The sequence below is a fragment of the Cavia porcellus genome, unplaced genomic scaffold, assembly GCF_034190915.1.
Source record: "Cavia porcellus strain 051 isolate PalLab524CR breed Dunkin Hartley unplaced genomic scaffold, mCavPor4.1 scaffold_8, whole genome shotgun sequence".
In the NCBI taxonomy this organism is placed as follows: domain Eukaryota; kingdom Metazoa; phylum Chordata; class Mammalia; order Rodentia; family Caviidae; genus Cavia; species Cavia porcellus.
The window spans coordinates 77,422,016-77,445,153 of NW_026947491.1; the positions used below are offsets into that span (position 1 = coordinate 77,422,016).

The 23,138-nt window shown below is 31.1% G+C and overlaps 1 protein-coding gene across 20 annotated transcripts in view; it reads right to left on the reverse strand.

Moving 5' to 3' along the window:
- Positions 1 to 23,138, reverse strand: part of Mgat4c (MGAT4 family member C) — a 698,044-nt gene that overhangs the window by 532,247 nt on the left and 142,659 nt on the right. For 17 of the 20 annotated variants that reach the window (XM_063255261.1, XM_063255247.1, XM_063255241.1 and 14 more), the window contains one exon: positions 19,420 to 19,462. The exons of the other annotated variants lie outside the window; for them this stretch is intronic. The gene's annotated coding sequence lies outside the window, so the exon portion shown is untranslated. The remainder of the gene's footprint in view (positions 1 to 19,419; positions 19,463 to 23,138) is intronic. 20 annotated transcript variants of the gene reach the window in all.

Consider the following 23,138-nt stretch of genomic DNA (forward strand, 5'->3'; position numbering starts at 1 on the left):
TATCAAACAGTATAAAATGTAATGTTACAAAATTCTAGCTATTTAACAAAGACAAATTTAAGAGCTGATCAAAATAGGCAAATATTTATTAGTAAGGAGTATTTAATAAATTCTTATTTTTACTTTAGATACAAAGCAAAAAATACAGTATAAAAAGATTTACAAGGATATATGGTCTAAAAATTAAGTGAATAGAGCAATGAATGAGAATCAAGCTGATCTTACTCTAGAAATTATGTGCTGTAGCATCTGTACAATCACTAAAAATGGACTGTAAATTAGGCCCTCGACTTCTTAAAAGGCAAAAGAGAATTTTGTTTGAACAGAGATGGAGAAGTTGGACTAAAATCTGTTTCAAACAACAGCGATTTTTGAAATAGTCTCTATTTTGGGGAAATGAAAACTTATGAATCAAAAGTTACATTACCAAATCAGTGACTCTGAAATTCTGAAATGATGGAATTTTAATATTTTTACATATTTTTATACTCTTATTTTTTTTAATTCATGGATATACATTAATCAGAATTGCAGTAGAATAGTTTTTTGCTCAAATAGAGACACAGCAAGAGCATTAAGCATAAAACTTCTGAATGATAAAACCTATAATTTTAGATATATGAACTATTTCTAGAATACTTATTTAATTTGAGCTTTTAAATTTCAGGCTAGTGAGAGCTGTAAAATATATATAAAATTCTGGTTATTTTTTTTAAATCTTCATTTTAATGACTCTAAAATTTGGATATGCAAAGAATACCTTTGACAATGATGACTCAGTCCTGAAACCAGTATTTAAAGAGTAAAATCGTAATTATTTACATCATTGAGATTAGAACATCAATTTTTATTACTAACACATATCTTTGAAGACTTAAAGTACCTGCTTATAAATTTTAGGCCTTTAATAATTCCTGCTTATCTGTGCTTTATTTCTTATACTTATTATTTAGTAGACATCTGTCCTTTAAAAAAAGAATAATTCAAAAAATCCATTATTTATGACACTATCCCTTACAATTACACTTTTGTTTGCATCAGTTACAATGTATACCTTACAGTGTAAGGATAGATAACTCTAAGTAACCATAGAATTAAAATCTTCATAAGAAAAAGAGCAAGGAAAAGGGATAATACTGAATGCGGCCATTTGCGAGGATATTTTGCAAACATAGTTTGTATGAGAGTTAATATTTACAGAGCTCAAAAATGTATTTCAGTTGCAAGCTTTAAAATATAAAGAGGAGTGACTAAGCTAAAAATGCACTCACTCTTTTTCTCTATGCTCTGTGTTACCTGTGTGGTGTGAGGATATTAGTTTTTGGTAAGGCAGTGTAATATAGACTGGATTTATCCTTCTCTGGCAGCAAAATATAAACTTACACAAAATATCTTCAATAATGAATTTTGGATGTAAAGAGAGTACCCTACATAGGAGAAATAAAAAATGAACCATTTCATCATATCTGACAGTATATTTGCTTCTTAATTAGAGGAAGGTAAATGAAGACAAACAAGGCATTAAAGTATAAGTTCAAAGTAAGAATGTAGCAAATTAAAGAAGTAATAGTTTTCAAGAAAGGGTATTTATTGGAGATAAGAATATACACAGGGAATATTAGAGTTCTACAGAAGTTACCTTCAAGTCATTACAATTTTTAATTATTCTATCCTTATTAAAGGCAACACTAGGCCCTAGAAATAAGTGTGATAAAGATCAAGAGTATATGCTCCTGAAGGAAATACTTTTTATCTGTGACATATAGACGTAAAAATAGATTGATAAAGAAATCATCATCAGTTAGAAAATTAATAGTTTGATTCAGAATTGAAAGACAATCCAGGCTGCCAGATAATTGGTTTATTAGTGGTATCTTCTAATAAATCTTAATTATAAACCTAATGGTATTAAATATTTTAAAATAATTTAACAGCATTCCATAGCACAGCAAAATAATTACATCAATGAAGCTATCTAGGACTAGTTAAAATTTATATCATACCCTGGCTCTAATAAGATGTTACCAGAAATTCAAGCAAACAAGAAAATAAAATGCATAAGGAGCAGAAACACCAATTAACAGCAATAAAGTTTTAGTGACAGAGATGAAAGAATTAGTACAAACTGATAGTAAAAAAATAATAGATTTATATTATTTTTCATTTAATGAAGAAAACATAAAGAACAGTGACTAAGCTAAACAGAAACAGGAGAAATTTAAAATAAGCAAATCTAAATCCTGAAACTAAATGTACAATGTATGAGATAAAAAATATCCTTTTAATATGATGAACAAAAAAGAAAAAACAGTTGATGAATCTGATGCATAGAGACAGAAATTTTGTATAATATATAAAGAATAAATAAAACCAAAAAAATCCAAACATTTGTAATGTACACAATGACTTTAATTCACCTGATAATTGTATAGTCATGTGCTTTGAAAGAGGAGAAAATTTTTAAAAATCCATTGGAGTGAATAATATACAGTACAAATGAATTAAAACTATAAACCCACAGATCCAAGACATTCAATGAACCCAACTAGATAGTAACATAATTGAAAGATTTAAAATTAGCAAAATCCTGAAAGTTTCCAATTGGACAGTGACGCAATGAACAAGGGTAAGAAACATCACTGAATTTTCACTGTAAGCAAAGTAAAACTGATACTTTGAAACAAATTAAGATAAACTTATAAAGTACGTCTCAGAACCTCATATTTAGCCAAAATATATTTTATAAATAAATATGGACAGCAGTACCACAGCAACAAATATATTTCTCTGAAAATCTGTTTTTTCACAAAGACAAAAAAATGCAAATTCTGTTAAAATTAGCTATAAAAGAAATCTGTAGGTTGATTCTAGTTTTAAAACAATATCAGGATAATTAAGCCAAATTAAATGAGTATTTAAGCAAATTTTGTCTCCATGTCATTTTACTGTAACTGATTCTCATCCCATTCTCTCCTGTGTTGTGAAACTTTGAAAACCAAAAGCCTTATAATCATGGCAGCTGTGGATGCTAGCAAGTTTTCTGATAACGGATCAAAATAGGCATGGAGCTTCCTTGATATTTTCTGTATTGGGGAATTTTCAGATTTGACTTACTAAGCAACTCACTACTAATAAGGTTCTATTTATAATCCTGTCTTTATTACCCTTTCTCAGAGGTTATTCAGGGTAAAATGTGGTACATTTTGGGCATATGTTTAACATTATACATTGTGATTATTTTAAATGGCAATTATCACGGGTCACTGGTACCAGTGATATAAGCCAAAATATTTTCATTTGATTGAATGAAATCTGCAAAAAGTTGTGCACAGATAGTGACAAAAAGACTTTGAGTTTATTATATTTAGCATAATCTCTCTAAAATCAACAAATGACTCAAACTAACACAACAAAGAATCTAATGACTATGTATGATAACACAGATTTTTAAAACACTATCCTTCAAAAGTCATTGCATGAAAAGCAGCAGAAAGAGTGAACACAATATTCACAAAATAAATTCTGAACTATATGAAAAAGAGGACTGAAAGAAAAGCAAGTGTTCCTTCCTCTCCATAAAGTTACTGTTACAGTATTTCAAAAGTACACATTCTAATAGCAACAGAAATTTAATGATTAGAAGTGGAGAGGATATTATGGTCCATAAATGGGAAAAATCACTCTATATAAGCTAGCGACAAAGAGGCACATTTATTGGACTTAATTTAAAATAATACAAATTTGCTCTTATAAGTATGTCGAAGTAACTAAGGAAAATTGTACCTAAAATACTAAAAGAATATATGAAAATAATTCTACTCTTAGTTAGCCCATCAATGTAGAAAAAATGCTAAAGAACCAAATAAAAATTTTGAAGTTAAGATAGAAAAAACAGAAATGAAATACTCAATAGAGAGATTCAACAATAGGTATAACTTGGCAGAAGAAGCATCAGCACAATTCAAGATAGGTGAATTGAAATGATACAATCCAAGGAACATTAAAAATATAGAATAAAGAATATGAACATAATCTTGATTCCTCTATCGAGCTAGCAAAGACATTAACGTGGGTATAATGGGAGTCCCTCTAAGCATAGTAGTAAAATAATAGATACACTGACTATGCTAAGATCGATAATAGTGTATTAATAATAGATAAAATTATAATCTAAGTTTGCCACAGTAAATAAAAGAATAAAGAATTATGTTTAATAAGCCAATGTTGAAAATAAAATGGAATTCCTAAAAAGTCTCAATTTAAAATACATAATTGGGAAGATAGTAGATATTAATATACTTATGTAACTGATGGAATTAAAAGAACTATATGTAGCAAGAGGCACAGAATGTCAGAGAAAAAGCACAGTTCACTGATACTGTTCCTTATGGAAAGTTACTTTTATTAAAGTGTAATAAGAACAAAAGCATGGAAAAGATGAGAATGCAAATTAAAGTTTATAATATCAATATAAGCCACACAATACTCAAGATGAAGTAATGATTTAAAACTCATACACAGTACAGTTTTTTTTCCTGATGATGTTTTTAGGCTAGAAAACAATTGCATAGAATTCAATCTTCACAAATTAAGAAGAAATGTTTACACAATACATACGCATAAGGCAAAAACTCTAACCGTGTACTTGAACTGTATCTTAAACTTACTTAAAACAACAATATTGTATTCTAAATTTTTCTTGATGAAGATAATTATTCCCCAATAAGAACAATGAAATTGACTAAAGTACTTTTCATTCTTCCCAAAGCAAATGACTGTATATGCTCTAATCTCATTACAAAACATGTTTTTGTGTTGTGGTTATTTTTAATATGTCAAAAAGAATAAAATTCTGTAAAACACTTCAGACCAAAGTGAAGAACAGGCCAGCTTTTGAATTTTCTATACACAATGTATCTGTTATTTAGGCAAACTACAGAACATTTGTAATATTTCCTAGTAGTTTTAATATAAGACTGATAGATTCTAACCAGTAATATATTTGGAAAATAGTACAAAATGAATGGCTACTAATATTATGCCCTAAACACTGAAAAACTGTGTGAGAGAAATATGTACTAGGATTTAGTGCATTGGGTCCAAAATATTCAAAGAAATTTTACTGTTGGATGACATATATAAATGTGTTTTTCTATTTTATACAAATATCCCAAACATGTTTTAGCGGTTTTTGAACAGGCAGTATACTAAAAATCAAGCTTATGTAACTAATTATTTTATATTTTATGATGCTTCATAATAGAAGATGATACATATATTTAAAATAATCCATTATTGTAGCATTTTAATTAAAAGAGTTTGGAACATAACAATGTTGAAGAAGAACCATGTGGTGAATTTTCTTTCACTCCATGTTATTATTTTTAAAAGAGATTTGATTGTAGAACCATAAAACTATTCAAAAATATCTAATTCTAAAACATATAAATAGGCTGTGTGATATTTGCTCCCTCTGATTCTAGCCATTTAAGTAGAAGAGGTGATTTAAAAATTAAACATAAAGCCTAACTTTTCTTGATAGAATAATGGGAGCACTTGAATATAATTCTCTTAGCATCCTTTAAATCTTAAAGTTGAATTAATATTTTGCAGTGATTAGCAAGAAACAATAAAGACAAACATTTCAAATATATATTATTGAGAAAATAATACAATTTTATCTAAATTTTCTCCATTACGGTGGAAAAACATGATACTAATTTCAATTAAAGTTAGATTTAGTGAATCAGTAAAAAATTCTTGTCAACAGTTTATCTTTGCTACTACAGGCCAGCGTTCCAGTTTAGATGTAATCAAAAATGTAAAAATGAGGTACTTAAATGGAAATCACTTGTGCTACGATACAGTGTTGCCTTTATCCAAAATCTATTGGGCAAGGAGGTCTCAGAATTAAAGCACAGTATATTATTTAGTCTTTGCACTATGAATTTATCTTAGATGTTTACAATAAAGCAAAATTAATACATCATTAACTTGCCTCCATTCATACCTCTACATGTAATGTGTGCATTTCTTTACATCACGCAAAGTCCATTTTCTCCAAGAACGGGAAATATCCTTTACGTGGATATTCTGAACTCTAAGACAAGAGTTGAGAGTGAAGTTAAAAAAAAAAAAAAAAAGACTAGGTAAAAAGCCACAAGATAAAAAAGGAGAAAGATTTTAAACTAGTATGTTGAAAATTAAAATATAATTCCTTGTCTTTAGAGTACAAAACAGATTAGAAGCCCAGTAATAGGTCTGGCTATTTCAAAATGAATTTTCTAGTTTTCTACATTTAAATTTATCATTTTCATGTATAATAGGTGTTATCTGGGTTCCACCATTTGCTGACTGTATAACTTGACAGTGTGTAATTCATACTTCAGTTGCCTCACTTGGAGTAGTAAGGAGTAATAATAGGACTGAATTCATAGAGTTGTTTTCAGGTGTGCTAATAACTTTTTGCTTTGCACACATTACCACAAATGTAATTTGATAAAGCAGGATCATTTGTACTCTTATAATTCCTCTGGTTCAGGAATCCGGACATGGCTTATAAAGGATGTCTCATTATGGTGTCATAAGGCTGCTAAGAATGTGACTGCATTCATTTCTGAAGCTCAGGGTCTTCTTTAAAGCTCAAATGATTGTTACTTGAATTTATTGCCTTGCAATTTTCAGAAAAATATCCTAATTTTATAGCTGACAGTCATCCTAGAATTACTGTGTTCTAAGAACGACTCATTGGAGGTCCTTGCCATGAAGCCCTTGGAGGCACCCCATCACTGTCACTCCTTTCATATGATAAGTTACTTTTTCAAAGTCACCTGGAGAGTATGTACCTAAAACTGCAAAAAGCAGGGGAGTTCCATAGACCAAAACTATTGTAGGAGTGCTTTGCTATGTCCCTTGCTATATTCTTTTGGAAACAAACCACAGGTCTTATCCACATACAATGAGATTGAGTACAATACAAATATGATTCACTGGGGGTCACTTCAGGTTATGTCCAACGAAAGAGTGTTAAATTGACTAATATAGATAAATGGTTTGTAAACTTTTGGCAAAAATATGTTTATACACACTTGTAGTTTTTACAATTTACTGTTAGTAGCAGCCAGTAAATTTTTCTAGTCTTTACCATATGCTTCTCATTGTTCAATTAATGTAGTTGCTTCAACTGTTAATCTGCCTAAATAATCTCTTTGTGAGACTCTCTCTGAGAGTCTCCTTTTCTAGTTTATAGATCAAAGGCTCTCTTGTTATGCATCTACGCTGCTCAGCTACTGACATGATTCCCTGCTGTTTGCATCCTGAGAAAATCAAACCTCAATTTTGCAAAATCATATCTGGGTTATACAGTTTATATCTAGATGTCTTCTCAATGCATCATATGCTACAGGTGGGGGCTTTCAAGAGGTGGCTAGTGGGCCAGGGATTTAGCTCAACATCATAAGTGCCTGCCTTGCATGTGCCTGGTGGTGAGTTTGCTCCCCAGTAAAGAGGTGGCTAGAATCTGGGTGTGTAATACTCTATCATGGTTATATTACACTGCATTAGTCCACTGATGAATTCCCAGTTGGGTGTGATGCTGGGAGGTGAACTTGTTGGGAGGAAGTGGGTCACCAGGGTCATGGTGCGAAAGTGAGTATTCTTCCTACTTCCTTGATCAAGCTCGGATTTCTGCCTACCGTGTAATGAATGCTCTCTTCTCTACCATGATGTCCCTCCTTAAAACCAGCCAATGACTGATTGAGTTGTGAGCTAAAGTAAATCTTTGTTCCTTCAATTTTCTATCAATGGGTATTTTGTTCTACCATCAAAAAAAAAAAAAATAATAATAATAATAATGAAGACACAAAGTATCTCTCCATATTTTCTGAGCTCGCTAACCTTTTGGTATATGTGCCTGGAAAGTAGTTGCTAGTATTTTTTTCTGGATTTTTGCAGTGTCTAGTGTGATTTCATCTTTTGCATTTATAATTACATTGATTTGTCCTCTTTCTATTGTTTAGTGAAATTGGGTGAGGTTTTGGCTATTTTGTTCATTCTTTCAAAGAACCAATGGGACTTAAAAAGCAGGATTTAAAAAGCGAAAAAGAAAAAGTTAAATTTCCCTACACTCTCTTCTGTTATTCTTTGTTCCAACAGAGATCAAAGGAGTATCTTTGTCCCTGAAGTAAAGGTTTATAACCTCCTGTCCTCATAACGTCCTGTGTTTACCTGATCAAGGCCACTGAGCACAGTTTGACAAACTGTTTTCCTTGTCACCCCATGTTACATACTGCCAGATCAACCTCCCTGCCAACATGTATTAAACTGGAGCCGTTCCTTATTTGGGGCTCAGATTTTATGGACGCAAGTCCACTGAGTTGGTGTATACCTAAAATAAATGCAATCCGCCTGTGTTACCTAGTCCTTCTGTCTTTTAAATTTTGCAACATTAAATTCATTGATTCATTGCATTGATTTTTTTTTGTCCGAGTTTAGTTCTTACCTGCTCTGATCCATAAAATAATTTTCCTTTTAGAAGGTCTAGATTTGGATTGTTCTTGTTTCTCTAGGAACTTAAAATGTTTAATTGGGTTATTTATTTGGGCTCATTCTGTTTTCTGGTGTGGGCATTCATAGCTGTGAACTTCCCTTAGGAATCTGCTCCAAGTGTGTTCCATAAATTGTAGAAAGTGAGGCTGTCAGTGTCATTTAATTCTAGGAACTCTCTCATTCCTCCTTGAATTTCCTTTGCAATTCATTGATTATTCAAAAGTGTATTGTTTAAGTCCAATATGTTTGCTTTGTTTCTGTTTTGTCCTTTGCCATTGATTACTAATTTCATTGCACTGTGTTCTGATAACCTTTGGGGTAAAATTTAGAATTTTTACATTTATTTTCACATGCTTTATTAACTAGTATGTGTTCTATTTTAGAGAAAGAAACATTTGCAGACAAAAATTTTGTATTCAATTGTTGTTGGGTAAAACACAGTACATATCTATTGAATGCATTTCTTTACATATTTTATTTAACTGATATTTCACTGTTGATTTTTTTAGTTCATACGTCTATTTATGATAGGAGGTATTAAGATTCTCTACTATACTTCTATTATGCTTACCTGATTTTTTTATATCTATCAGTGTACATTTTCTGAAATTGGAAGAATCATATTTGGTGCAAATCTGTAAATTTTATCTCTTCTCATTGAATTGTTTTTTAAAGTAATATGTAATCTCCTTCTTTGCTGCTTCTGATCAGCTTTGGTTTGAAGTACACTTTGTCTGGAAATAAGATAGTTACTCTTGCTTGTTCTTGGGTTCCCACTGCATTCAGTATTGTTTTCTATCCCTTGATTTTTAGTCTATGAAGTTCTTTTTGTAGTAAATTATTCTTCTATATGCATACTTTTGGATTTTATTCTTGATCCTCTCTACTACTCTCTCTCGAGTGTCAAATCGAGTCCATTTATATTGATAGCTACACTTGATAGATATTGAGTTACTTCTGTCATAGTATTATTTTCATTTTGCTGTTTTGATTTATTTCCCTTCTACATAATTACTACTCCTACATGACATATTCATTTTATTGAGTATTTTGGCAGTGTTAGATTATTTGGCTCCTTCTAAGTGTAACTTTGAGAAATTTTGGGGCTGTTGATTTGGTGGTCATAAATTTTTTTTATGTTCTCTTTATCATGGATGTATCTTATTTTTCCAATTTTGAAAGATTAATTTATAAGACATAACAGTTTGGGTTGGAAATTGTTTTCTGTAATGATTGAAACATTTCATTCCAAACTCTCCTTGACTTTGTGCTGAGGACTTTTGTAATTCTAATCAATTTTCCTTACAAGTAATTTGTTGCTTTTTCCTTAACAGCCTTTTAAGATTCTCTTCCTGTCCTGAATTTCTGTCTGTTGATTATTATGTGACATGGCATGATTTTTATAATGGCTTTTTGGGATTCTATATGCCTCACATATCTGAATTTTTTCCATGTTTGGAAAGTTTTCTGAAATTGCTTCAGTAAACAGGTTTCAGATACCATTTGCAATGTCTTCTATTTTTTATTAATTTCAATTACCCCTATAATGGTCTTCTTTGGGTCATCCAGCAGCTGCTAGATTCATTTTTCATTTTCTCTTGATGTAAAAAATCTCTCTTTAATGAATCATTGACTGCAACTGCACCCTCTAGCTCTGGCAAAGTTTTTGCATTTCTGCTGCCCACACTGTCCGTCATAGTTTTCATCTGTTGGACTTCTATTTGGAACTTCTTTCTGCACTCCCATTATTTCATGCTGGGCATCACACTTTGTATTTCTTTTTTTAGTTCTACCATATTTTTTTGTTTGCTTGTTTAGTTTTTCTTTCGAGTCACTGATCCTATGTTTCATTAGGATCATTATCTGTTTAGTGATATCTACTTTACATTTGTCAAACTTTGAACTATTTTAGCTGTATGGATACCCTTTCTGTTGTGTATCTTACAATTTACTTCTCCTGATTGCTCTTAAAATGGTTTTGGTGTAATTCAGAGGTTTAGGAGGCATTTTATTGATGATTTTTTTTTTTTTATTTCACGTTCTTGTATTTTTTTTTTCTTCTTTGTGCTGGATGTTGCAGCTTCCTTGACCAGTTCTTCAGGAGTGAACTTCCATATAGTTTATAACCCTTGGGCAATCCAGATTTTGGTATACAGAGAAATCAATTGACAGCAATAACTATGTCATTTGATCTGTGATAATAAAATCAGTGTTGACAATTGTGTCAAATAGCAACTAGAGGGCTGGTAATATAGCTCAGAGACATGACACCTGCCTGGCAAGTAAGAGTTCCTGAGTTTGATTCCTGATATTAAAAAAAAAAACAAGAAAAAAAATTAGCACCTGGATATTGACAAAACCTAAGACCCACCCATAAACTGTCCTAAGGAGAGCAAGGAGGTTTATGATTTTAGTAAAACCACATAGGCTACTGGATATTTTTTTTTTAATTTTAAAGGGAGAAAAGGAATATCACAAAATTTAATAGCTATATAATAGAAAATTTACGACTGCTAATATATTTCACACTATCTTCAAAGTACTGGCTCAGATTACAAGGTCTAGGTGTGAAAAACTGATCAAACATATAAATACAAATCATTCTCTTCAGTTAACTGAAAGAAATTAGAATAACTATCTTAGTATGCTATTATTCTTTTCCCTTTCTATATTTCTCCTTTCCACCATCCCAGTTTTTCTTTCCTTTTGAAAAGTTTCTTTCTTTGTAATAGCATCTACTGTATATTTTGGATCTGATTTATTCATTCAATTTATTAAACTGAAGGAGACAATACAGTATTTACGCATCTGTGTCTAATGTATTTTAATCATGAGCGTGGTCTCAGTTTGCATCTATTTACTTATAAAAGCCTTCTTTATATAGCTAAGTAGTACTTCATTGTATAAAAATATCACACCATTTTATATCCATTCCTCTACTAATGGTATCTGGATTGTTTCCAAGATTTAGCTATCAAAAATTGTGATGCTATAAACATGACTGTGCATATGACACTGTGGTATGATGCTTTTAGTTCTTCTGGGAAAACACCCAGAAGGGGAATGGAATAGCTAAGAGGAACAGTACCTATAATCCTAGTTTGTTGAGGAATCTCCACGCTGATTTCCACAGTGGTTTTAACAGTATCCACTACCATCAGCAGTGGAGAAGGGTTCATTTTTCCCCACAGTCCACCAGCACTTGTTATTAGTTGATTTCTTGATAGGAGTCATTCCTTCTGATGTAAGATGGAATCTCAGTGTTGTTTTAATTTGCATTTCTAAATGACAAATGATGCTAAAGTATCACCACTTCTCATTTGAAATTAAACTACATTTGTATTTCTTCATCTGAGAAGTGTGTATTCATCTCAGATACCTATTTTTGGGTTGTGTCTTTGAATTTGGAGGGTCTGATTTTTTTCAATTCTTTATATATGTATATTATAGATAGAAGTCATTTTTGTGAGGGACAGTTAATTGAAACTTTTCCAACTCTATGTGTTGTCCTTTGACTCTGTTTGATGTGCAAAAGCTTTTTGATAAGATGAGATCACAGTTTTTGATTCTTTAAAGTACTACTTGTGCAGTTTGGTTTTTGGTCATGAATTCTCTGTCTATCCATATTTCATCAAGTTTTCTACCTACTCCCTCTTCCAGTAAATTTAGTGTTCCTGTTTTAATATTTAGATCTTTGATCCATTTTAACTTTAGTTTAGTGCATGGTGATGGACATGGCTGTAGTTTTAGTCTTTGGCATATGGAAAGCCAGTTTTCCCATCACTGTTTATTAAAGAGGATATATCTCTTCTAGTGAACATTTTTGGTCCCTTTGTCAAATATAAGGTGGCTGGGTGTGCTTTTAGCTGTTTCTGTATGTTTTAATCACTTTCATGATCTTGGATCTGGTTTTATTTTGCTTTTTTTTTGCCATTAGCATTCTGCTTTTACTTAGCTTAGTAATATGATTTCAAGTCAGGGTTTGTGATGCTTTCTACCTTGCCTTTATGGACCTGGATTGCCTTTGCTATTCTAAGTCTCTTCTGTTTCCAAATGAATTTTAGGAATGTTTACTGTACATCTTTAAAGTATACTAATGGTATTTTGATTGGAATTGCATTAAATATGCATAACAGTTACAAAAATATGACCATTTTCACAATGTTCGTTCTTCCTATCCATGAGCAAGGGATATCTTTTAATTTTCTGATATCTTTTTCAATCTCTTTTTTCAGAGTGTGGTAATTTTCAGTGTACAGACCTCTTGTTTCATTTGTTAGATAGATCCAGAAGTGTTTCATTTTTTTCTGGTGGTACTATGCAGGGTGTGGTTTCGCTAATTTCTCTCTCAATGAGTTTGTCATTTGTATAGAGGAATGCTACTGAATTTTTAGAGTTGACCACATTTCATTTGGTCATTCAGAAATTAGTCACTTAGACTAATTAGTCACTTAGACTAATTTCTGCTGGATGTAGGCAGCAGTGCAAGCGTACTAGGTAGGGGACCACGTGCCATCTCATCTGTATATTATAGATAGAAGTCATTGTACAAAACAGCCTTTCTGGTGACCAAAACTTGATACCCCTAGCCATGTCCAACCCCCGTAAAGATTATACCCACCGATCCTGGCTTGTCACTACAGTGTGTAGACCGTCCCTGTGGTCCTCCTGACCCAAGCCTCTCAGGGAACCCCAGGAGATCCCTGGTTAACTCTCATGCCCCTTCCTAAACCTGTCTCTTGGGGTTGCCTCTCACCCCATTCACTGGGATATGGTAACAAATCAGTATTGAAGTGAAAGTTTTCTTCTGGGTATTGGTCTCATCTTCATTTAAACATTCTCTGGGTTGCCATTTCTGCTGCTCTGTGTTATGGAGAAGCCGGGAGCAGAGCCAGTAGGATTCTGTATTTCAGCCGACCTCCTCCTGCCTCCCCCATGTATCATGTGAGACCTGGGCCGGTGGCACTTGTGCGTGTGGGGGCACATTAGACATCTCATTTGTTTCTAATGTGAGTTGTACAGGGCCAAGATCTAATGAGGCAGCAGTGGGGCACGTGCTCCCTTTATGCTCATGTTTCTGTTTTAGTAGCTAGATGACACTTCTGAACCTCTACTAGGATCATTTCTGTAGTTATGTTGGTCTAGACTGAATTCACCAACATTTTCTTCTGAGTTTCTTTCATGGTTAGATTTAAGTCACATCCAACCCTGAAATCTATTACTGAAATACATCTTTGACCTTCCATTTCCTGTATCCACTTTATTAATTTATTAACTTATATTAAACACTTTTTACAATGGTGACTGCGTCCAAGGTCATATTACAAAACTCTTTTTAATTTTTTCATCTCAAAACCACATAAAAAATCCAATGAGGAAATTGTAATTGGAAAAGTGATATGAGAAAAATAGATAATAATCTGAAATACTTCTTTAGTGAGAAACTTTCATGTAGTTCCAACAACTGGATTATGTGTGTATTATTTTTTGTAGAGACTGTAGATGCTTTCAGCAAGTAGATTGATGTACTAATTTGTGGTTTTATCATCAATCTTGTGCAAACTGAATTGCCACTTGTATTTTAGAGAGCCATAGGGGTTATTTCAATCTTCTAGTAGAAGTTAATTACAATGAATATGATCAACATATTTACTCTATATACATTCATTACATCCAATAATGGATTTGCAATTATACGTTTGTCAGTATAGTTCAATACACGAGTATGTTCTATTTGTATCAAGTTTTGGTCACCAGAAAGGCTGCTTTGTACACAGAACTGTCTTCTCCCTTGACTCCTGTACCAAGTGGAAAAAAAGGATATAAACTGAAGTGATTATGTTCCAAAATATTTCTGGCTTATAACTATGGAGTGAATATTAAAAGGCAGTTCTTCACAGAAATGAATCTTGAATAGCATACATTAATCATAGACCACTGATTGTCCATGGATAGTTAATTACTAGTATCTGAAGCTTCTACAACATGGATCATTCCTACTAATTTTATATCAGGCATAAATATTTATCCATCTTATATAATAGAAATAGGAATGTACACTGTATGCCCCACTTTCAGTTTCTACTTTGAAAGACTCTGAAGTTTCATATTTTGTTCATCACTATCCTTTAATTTCATATTCTAGGATTTCAGGCTACACAATTCTTGTTCCACTTCTGACTCCATGATGAAATCCCTGAGGAAAATTCAGGATTATTTTAATATTTGAGTTATAACTGTATAGTGCAAAAATTCAAGGTTATGTTGGGCCAGGTTTATAGTTTTCCTCTTTATCTTGAAACTCCTCTCTACAACTCGCTTTCTGAAACACAAAATCTTCCCAAGCCTCTCTGTGTCTTAGAAAATATTTTTTTAACCTTCATATTCCTTTTAACTAACTATACTAGATTTTCATTTGTTAGTGGTCAGATGAATTTAAATGACACCAGGTTTTTTTTTTTTCATGTTCTTCAGTATCAATAAATAACTTGTCATAAATCATATTAACTCAGAACATCTCCAAACTATTTAAATAACTGTCACTAATTTTTAAGAAACAAACAAATCAAAGCTATAAAATTTACATTTTAAATCTTTTTCTGGTAAGTTTATGGAAATATGTATAATTTCTGTATCAGTACTCATAATGTGAATTTGTATATTATATGTTCAAAAAAGAACTCAAGCACTTACAATTTAGCTGAAGAAATCAATTAAATAATACTACATAATAAGGTTCCAATAGTATTAATATTTTCCAACCTTATTGCCTGGAATCAATTACTCAAGACTTGTCAATCGTAAAAGACAGAAATTAGAACAAAGATGGTCCTTTCATGGATTTATTTTCTTCCCTCTCTGAGTTCCCGTGTTGTCTTCCTGATTGGTTACTAACAAACAAATTTTCTTAGATTGATTTATTATATGTGTAATTATATATTTTTCAAATAAATATAATTTTCAATTCGTGCATTTTTGATGATTTGTTTTCAATTTTGTCTCTTTAGCAACTGAAATATATACTTTTAATATATAAAATAAATATATACTTTTAACAATTTAATGTAAATTTATATAAAAACATCAGGGTGCCATGTAAACATACTTTAAAAATAAATACAAGAGCACCAGTAGCATTTGAATATCTGGAGTAACTTTCCTCGCCATATATATGTATTTCTCATTCAAGTAGAACTGGTCTTTACAGTCATTATTCACCAATTGTTCTTAAGTTTAACTATGGTTATTTTGACTGAACAAAGCTTATGTATTAACAGGCCAAGCTTTTAAAAAAGGAGAAGTTATATAATAAATAGAAAGTTTTGTTAATGAAACTATAAGTTTGAAAAATTGTGGGAAGGGCAACGATCCCCAAACTGAATACAGGAGCAGAGGTGGTACTGGCTTTCCCTAGCTTGGAGGAAGGGCGATAGGAACACTGCCTGCTCACAGGCAGCAAGGCTTAGAGAGCAACAGGACTGAGACGACGAAATCAGAAAGGTGAGCAGAAAGTGTCTCTTGAAATTTTAGGTATATGTATGACATGCATAAAATAGAAGAATAATGTATAATTTAAAGATAATTCTGAAAGGGAAGGAATATTAATATTTAATATAAGGCAAATCACTTGATGAAATAATACACAGAAATATTAATGTGTTCCTGGTTCTATATATGGTCATGTTGGAAAAATTTCATGTGTTTAAAAATTATTCTAATAAAATCACATATTTCCATTTAGTAAAAGATTCTATTACGAATACCTTTTTGAGGTTTTGAAAACCATATTTTACAAGCTACTTAAGATATATTATGTAAATATGTCAACTGTCCATGAGAAATATGATCATTTATGTACTGCAAACATGTACCAATGAAAAACAGAAATTGAAAAATTCAAGATGACAAAAATTGTGTATTTATATTTGCTGTATCATTACTCTGACTGCAAAATAGAGATATAATTGATACTGAGATAAGGATAAATTAATGATGCGAACAAAAACGTATATTATGTAAAAATAATTTGAGACGTAGATTAAAAAAAAACAGTTGACTAATGGTATTAACAAAAGAACATCTACATCTTGAAAGCATACCTCTCCCATATTTCCCAATTTAGTGTGTTCATAACCAGTTTAAATGGGTGTATGCTAAACTCTAATGTCTCTTCATTCTTACTTGTTAACAAATTCACATGTGAAAAAAGCCTTCAGGTGAAAGCTTTAAAGAGATATGAACAATATCTTGCTAATTTATCATTGCTGAGTATTTTAGTGTATTACATGACAAAACATTATATTTTAGATAATTTGTGATAAAATACTATTGTGTCTTATGGTGAGAGAGGCCTTGTAAGCATTACTATTTGATCCAACAAAGACATAGAAATTTCTGCCAATTAAATGAAATAATAACGTTGTTGTAGGAATCCAGTAAAAGAACTGGGAGCCTTCGTTATGCGAGTTACTAGAAATAAAACATTGGGTAACTCAATGAAACGCATTGGCATTCAGTTTTATACTTTTGCATTTATTTCATTCACTTTCCATAATATATGCCTAGGCAGGTCATTATAATATTATATTATATTATATTATATTATATTATATTATATGTATATATATATATAATATGTATTCCTTAATTTACAATAGAGGTACATCCTAAATCACTCCAGATTAAATTAAAAGAATGCATTTAATACCATAAAATACTGATGATAACAGCACAATGAACTGTAGGATATCACTTCTTTGCCCTTGTGCTGATTTGGCTGACTGGGGACTATGGCTTATTGGCACATATAAGAAAGTACCACACTGCATCTCACTAAACTAGGACAAGACCAAAATTCAAATTACTGTTTCTACTCAATGAGTATCTCTTTCACACTACCTTAAAGTTGAAAATTCATGATTTGAACAATATTAGTTAGGAGGTATCTGCATATCTCTGAGATATCATTTATCCACTGAGAAAGCTCTACCTAAACAGGCTAGAGTATCAAGGTTTGATAAGAATGTGAATAAACAAAGAGTGTAGTTGCTTTGACAAATTGCTTTGGCCAACCTCGAATATTAAGCTTAGAACTACAACGTGACCTAGTAATTCCACATTTAGGTATATCTCATGACAATTTTTAAAAATAGGCAGACACTAAGCATGTAAATGAATATTCTCAACCACATCATTAATAATAGCTCAAAATGAAATTTCCTAAATGCTCATTAATTGATGCATAGAATAATAAAGTTTTATACCCATATCATAGATTAATAATAAAATATAAAAATAAACAAAATTCTGGTACTATGGCAGAATGGATGAACATTGAAAGTATTATGTTAAATGTAATAAGCTAGAGAAAAGTTTTGTGACAAGTTCCAACTAGATAAATCCATAAAGATAAAAATAATTTACTGATTGCAAGAGGAATAGGAGGGATGGGAAATGAGGAGTAATTGCTAATGAGTGTCTGATTTCTTCTTGGCATAATGAAAATAGTTAAGAATAGTGTAATTGTCACAAAACTTTGAATGTACACAAAACTACCTGATTATAAATTTTAAATAATTAACTTTTTATCATGTGAGTTTTATCTTAATAAGAGTGATAAAATGTAATAAGATGGACTTTAAAGTTAACTACAAAAGATATATAATGCAAATTCTGTATGGTTGCTTGGTTGGTTTGGCTTTGCTTGTTTTGCTTTTTTTTTTTTTTTTTTTTGCTTTGAAACAGAGTCTCACTATGTTTCCCAGGCTGTTTTCAGACTTACAGAGCTCTCAACTCAGTCTTGTTAGATTCCATATAGCAGTAAAATGCTCAAATATTTTTTTTTATAAATTGATCAAAACACTTTAATTGTAATTCTCGAGGATAATAAACAAATGATATATAACTATGTTTAAGCATGGCCCATAACAATAGAAAACACTTATTCTCCTAAGGATATTAAAATGGAATCTTGTAGTATTGCATTAAATATTGGAATGCAAAGATATAAAAAGAATGTAATTAGAAAATACTGGAAACAGTATAGTATATAAGCACATCCTCTATATTCTTAATGGAAGTTCAAATTTATACTATTACATTGGAAAACTTGCACATTTAAAAAGATGGATATATACTCCAACATAGCAATTATGCTAAATAACTGTTATCAAAAAAGAATGTCTGTGTTTATCAAACATCATATATAAGACAGTTCATTGCAATGTTATTTTAACTTAATTGATTGATTGATTGCACAATAAATGAGTTCTTACTATTTTTAATGAAATTTATTTAATGGCCTATAAAACTGAATTTTTAACCTCAGCAATATAATATCTATCTGTACCAGAAATAAAATTGTTTGGATAAATAAAAACACATGCAAAACTAACCCACAGCATTAGAAATGACCATCTTGATTCAATTTTGGAGAAAGGAAGCATGCATTCACTGGAAAGAAGCCATAAATAGAGCTTTTTGGATTGTTAATATTCTACAAGTTATTCTCATAATCAATGAGCTGACATAGTATTATGATTTCTACATTCTTCTGTATACTTAGTTTAATATAAAAATTATGAAACACCTTAACAAAAATATACATATGTACTCCCTTATATAAATAGCTCCAAACAAAAATCATATTCCTACATGATTTATACTCCCTATATAACTTATATACAGCTATATTTAATATAGCCTCTGAACAAAGCTCTTATATGTATGATATACTTTATATATACATATATGTATATATATATATATATATATATATATATATATATAATTTTTTTTTAGTAAATAAAAATAGTATATAAATCCTAAAGAAAAGAACTACTTAGATACAACACAATCTTTAGCATTGCTTACCTTGGGTTATTGGCCTAGGGTCAAAGAGGCCAGCAGGGGTGCTCTGAAAAATTAAAAATTTACTTTATTGAGATTGCTCTGGTATTACTTCTCTAACTTATGCAATAGAATAAGCAACATTAAATACATCGTTATTAACGTTTCTGAATTTTAAGATTTAATTTGTCTCAGTATCTATGAGACCATTATTGTTCTGTGGTAAAATCAGTCACTTGTATAAAGATATTTTGAGACAATGAACAAGATTCAGCAAGCAATAAAGTAAAATCTTGATAATAATATTTATCCTTATCTTTTATTCCTTCTTAAATCCTCAAACTTTAAAATCTCAGCAATTTTCTGGTGTTCATGGCAGTGGAATTCATGGAAGCATTTCTCTCATAAATCTGCTTTAAAAAAATACAGGTTGGTATTTTATCACCCATGTCCCATCTATGTTTCAGTTGCTTTCTATATTCCATTTCTCTTGAAAGCAGTGGCCATTCCCACTCTTTTCAGAAGTGAAACATAACTACATCAGTAAATTTAAGCAGGATTATTTAGTGAGATTCTAGTTATTGTTTTTTGTGTGACATAGGTACTCCACCATGCCTCTTGCAGTTGACCAAGTCTCCCAAAAGTAGAAGATCCCCTGTTTCTCAATGCACATTTTCAGTCAGGTCTCATTCATTTTTATTTATAACTATATGTATAACCATAATTTTATAACCATGAGAAGGGACCAGTTCTTCTGGTTTCAGGCCATCAAATGTTGAGGTGATTTTTATGCAGAAAATCTGATTCAAAAATTTTGATTATTGCATTTATCATCAATTGGAAAATTTTAAAAAATTAAAGTAATTCAAATTAACCTAAAACAGTTTAAGGAAACAGAATATTGTGCTTCACATGGTTCTAACATCCAGAAACACAGTTTAAGGCTCTGTATGAATCAGTTTTTTAAACGCTGCTGCATGATGGAACCTGATTTCTCTTTTTTCCGTTTTGGACTTTGTCATATGTATTCAATTTAAAATAACTCTATACCAAGTATATTAAAGCAACTATATTTTCTAGGCTTTCTAATAAATTCCCTTGACTTAATCAAGCTTGATATGTATTCTTTTATATGGTACAATCCTTTGGGGGTTAGTGCTGCAACATGGCACAGAAGTCAGCAAGAATGTACACAAGGTGCATATGTTTTCCCAGAATGATAAAAAAAAAGTATTTTAACATGCTAAGCATGAGTCAGTTTTAAGTTGTAAGAGCTAAATATTCACTGTATGAAAAATCAGCTGACTCTATAATAAATTTTTATTAGTATCGTGATAAAATATGTGAATGTATTAGTTTAAGTGTAATTTCCTCCCATGAGTCTTCCTAAAACCAATCTATTAGTTTGGGTAATGAAGTTATACATTAATAAAATACTTTTAGTAATTATTTACTTAACTACAATTTCTTGGTTTCTGCTTTGTCTTGTTGATAACAGGCTCCAATTGTGACCTTATGATCTAATAAATATATCTTTAATTAATTAAGGGAAATTTAAACATTTCTAATTGAGATTCTAATATTGAGTAAAAGAGATTCTTAGGTTTATGCTTTGTGATTCTTTCCAAGATCATTTTTATTAAATACAAAGATGTGAACTTAAGTTGGAAACTTAAAAGCCACAATTTATTTCAAAGAAAAAAACCACTGCTTTTAGTTTTTCAAATTAGATGAAGAGGCCAATATTTCATGATATGATTACAAAAAGAAGACACACATGAAACTTCTGTTTCCAAGTACAGCCAGCCATCTGAAAATCAGTATGAGAATGTTCACTAGGTAATAACCATCAACAGAAACCAGACAGAAATCAAATCTTGGACACTCAAAATTTTAGGAATATGATAAATACATATTTTCTGTTTAAGCCACTCAATCTATGGTGTTTGGTCTACAAGCCTCTTGAAATAATTTTATTAAAATACTTTTTTATCGTGTTTAAATTATCTACTGATAGATTTTGTCCATATAATACGTTACAAATTCCTTGTTAAGAACAAAATATTGTTGAGGATTCTATTTTTTAGTTATTAATACAGGATTTAATGTAATGGGTGACAAAGAAATACTTTCAACTCAATTGATGTTTTTAGTTATTGGAGAGTGATGACCAATATATATATAAGAAGGAACTTAGAATCATAAAAAAGTATGTATCTCTAGAGATATAGATGTGAAACTTGTATGTAAAAGCTACACCAAAAGGCACCAAAGCATGTATATAGTCCTTTGTAGTAAATTAGGTTAAATATTATTTAAACTTATCCTCAACCAAGAATCAGATAAAAGAGAGATGTAACATTTAAGTGAAGATCTGGGTTCTCCTAAATCCTAGGATAATTCTTTTATACTTTTTTAAAATGTAAAATATCAGGATGCTAATAATAATACTAATAATGCCAATAATAATAATACTAATAATGATAGTAATAATACTAATAATGCATCAAGATACAAATAATATCAATAATAATACAATGTACTGATAATTTACACAGAAAAAAATTTTAAACAGTATAATTTGGATCATATATTTGAACTCCCTAGACTATTTTATAAATTGAAATATGTCAAGTATTGTATAATACTAAAAAGAACTTCCAAGTCAGTAGGACAACACTGGTTCACTTTCCTGACTGCATTGCACCATCAGTCTGTAAAATTGAAAACAGTCGATGTTTGCTGAATAACTGTTGCAGACCCCAATTCTTAGTTAAATCATGTTTTAGAGTTATAAAATTTAGCAAACTTTTTCATGACACTCTGTATTTTACAATAGCTGTTCTTTTCAGAAGAGTTTCTCTGACAGCACTGTTCTATATAAGTTACTAATAAATGAGCTCATGTTTGGAAAATAAGGAAAAATCGGTAAGTTTCCCACAACAAAAACTTTTGTTAGAAAGCAGGCTAATATTTGTACTAAGCTTCAGTAGCTTGTAGTTCTACAAGTAGAACTAACCCTCCTGGGTCCTTTGAATGTAATTCAACTTCTGCTTCAGTAGAATACTATGCTACAGATTCTGCCCTGGACTTAAAAATCAACTTTTTTTTTTTTTTTTTTTTTTTTTTCTTACAAAAGGGATCTCATTGGTGAAGCAAGAATATTACACTATATCCCTCTCCACTACATCAGAACAAATGTGTCCTTAGAGCTCTATTAAGTACGTAAGAATGAAACAGTGACACATTTAAATACAAAATGCTGAAGAAAAAGTACCACTAGCTTTTCTAAGGGACTGAAATTGGATGACTCGGATTTAAACTGTTGGTTTACTGTGAATTATGATCCTCTTGCCCTCTAGTGGCTCTACAAGTTGAAAATGGATGTCTATATTATTATATACTTTCGGAGATTCTTTTGGAGACTGAACTACGGAAGAAAAATCTGTCTTCCACCCCAGCAAAGTTCTCATTGACTTAAGAGGAATTTATCAGTATAAGGAGATTGGTTTATTACTGCTTTAAACCCTTCATGCATCACAAAGGGATTTGCTAAACACTTTCACAGAGACTGCCTGTGTGCTTCCATAGGGCTTCAGAGAGGCACTGAACCTTCTGGTGATTGAAGCGTACAGTCCTGTGGTAGTGAATTAGCATAATTGGAATCAGGACGAGATGTTTTTATAGAAGCTGATTATATGCAGTTCCAATAGTGTATCATTACTTTAGTCTTTCTTATCCTT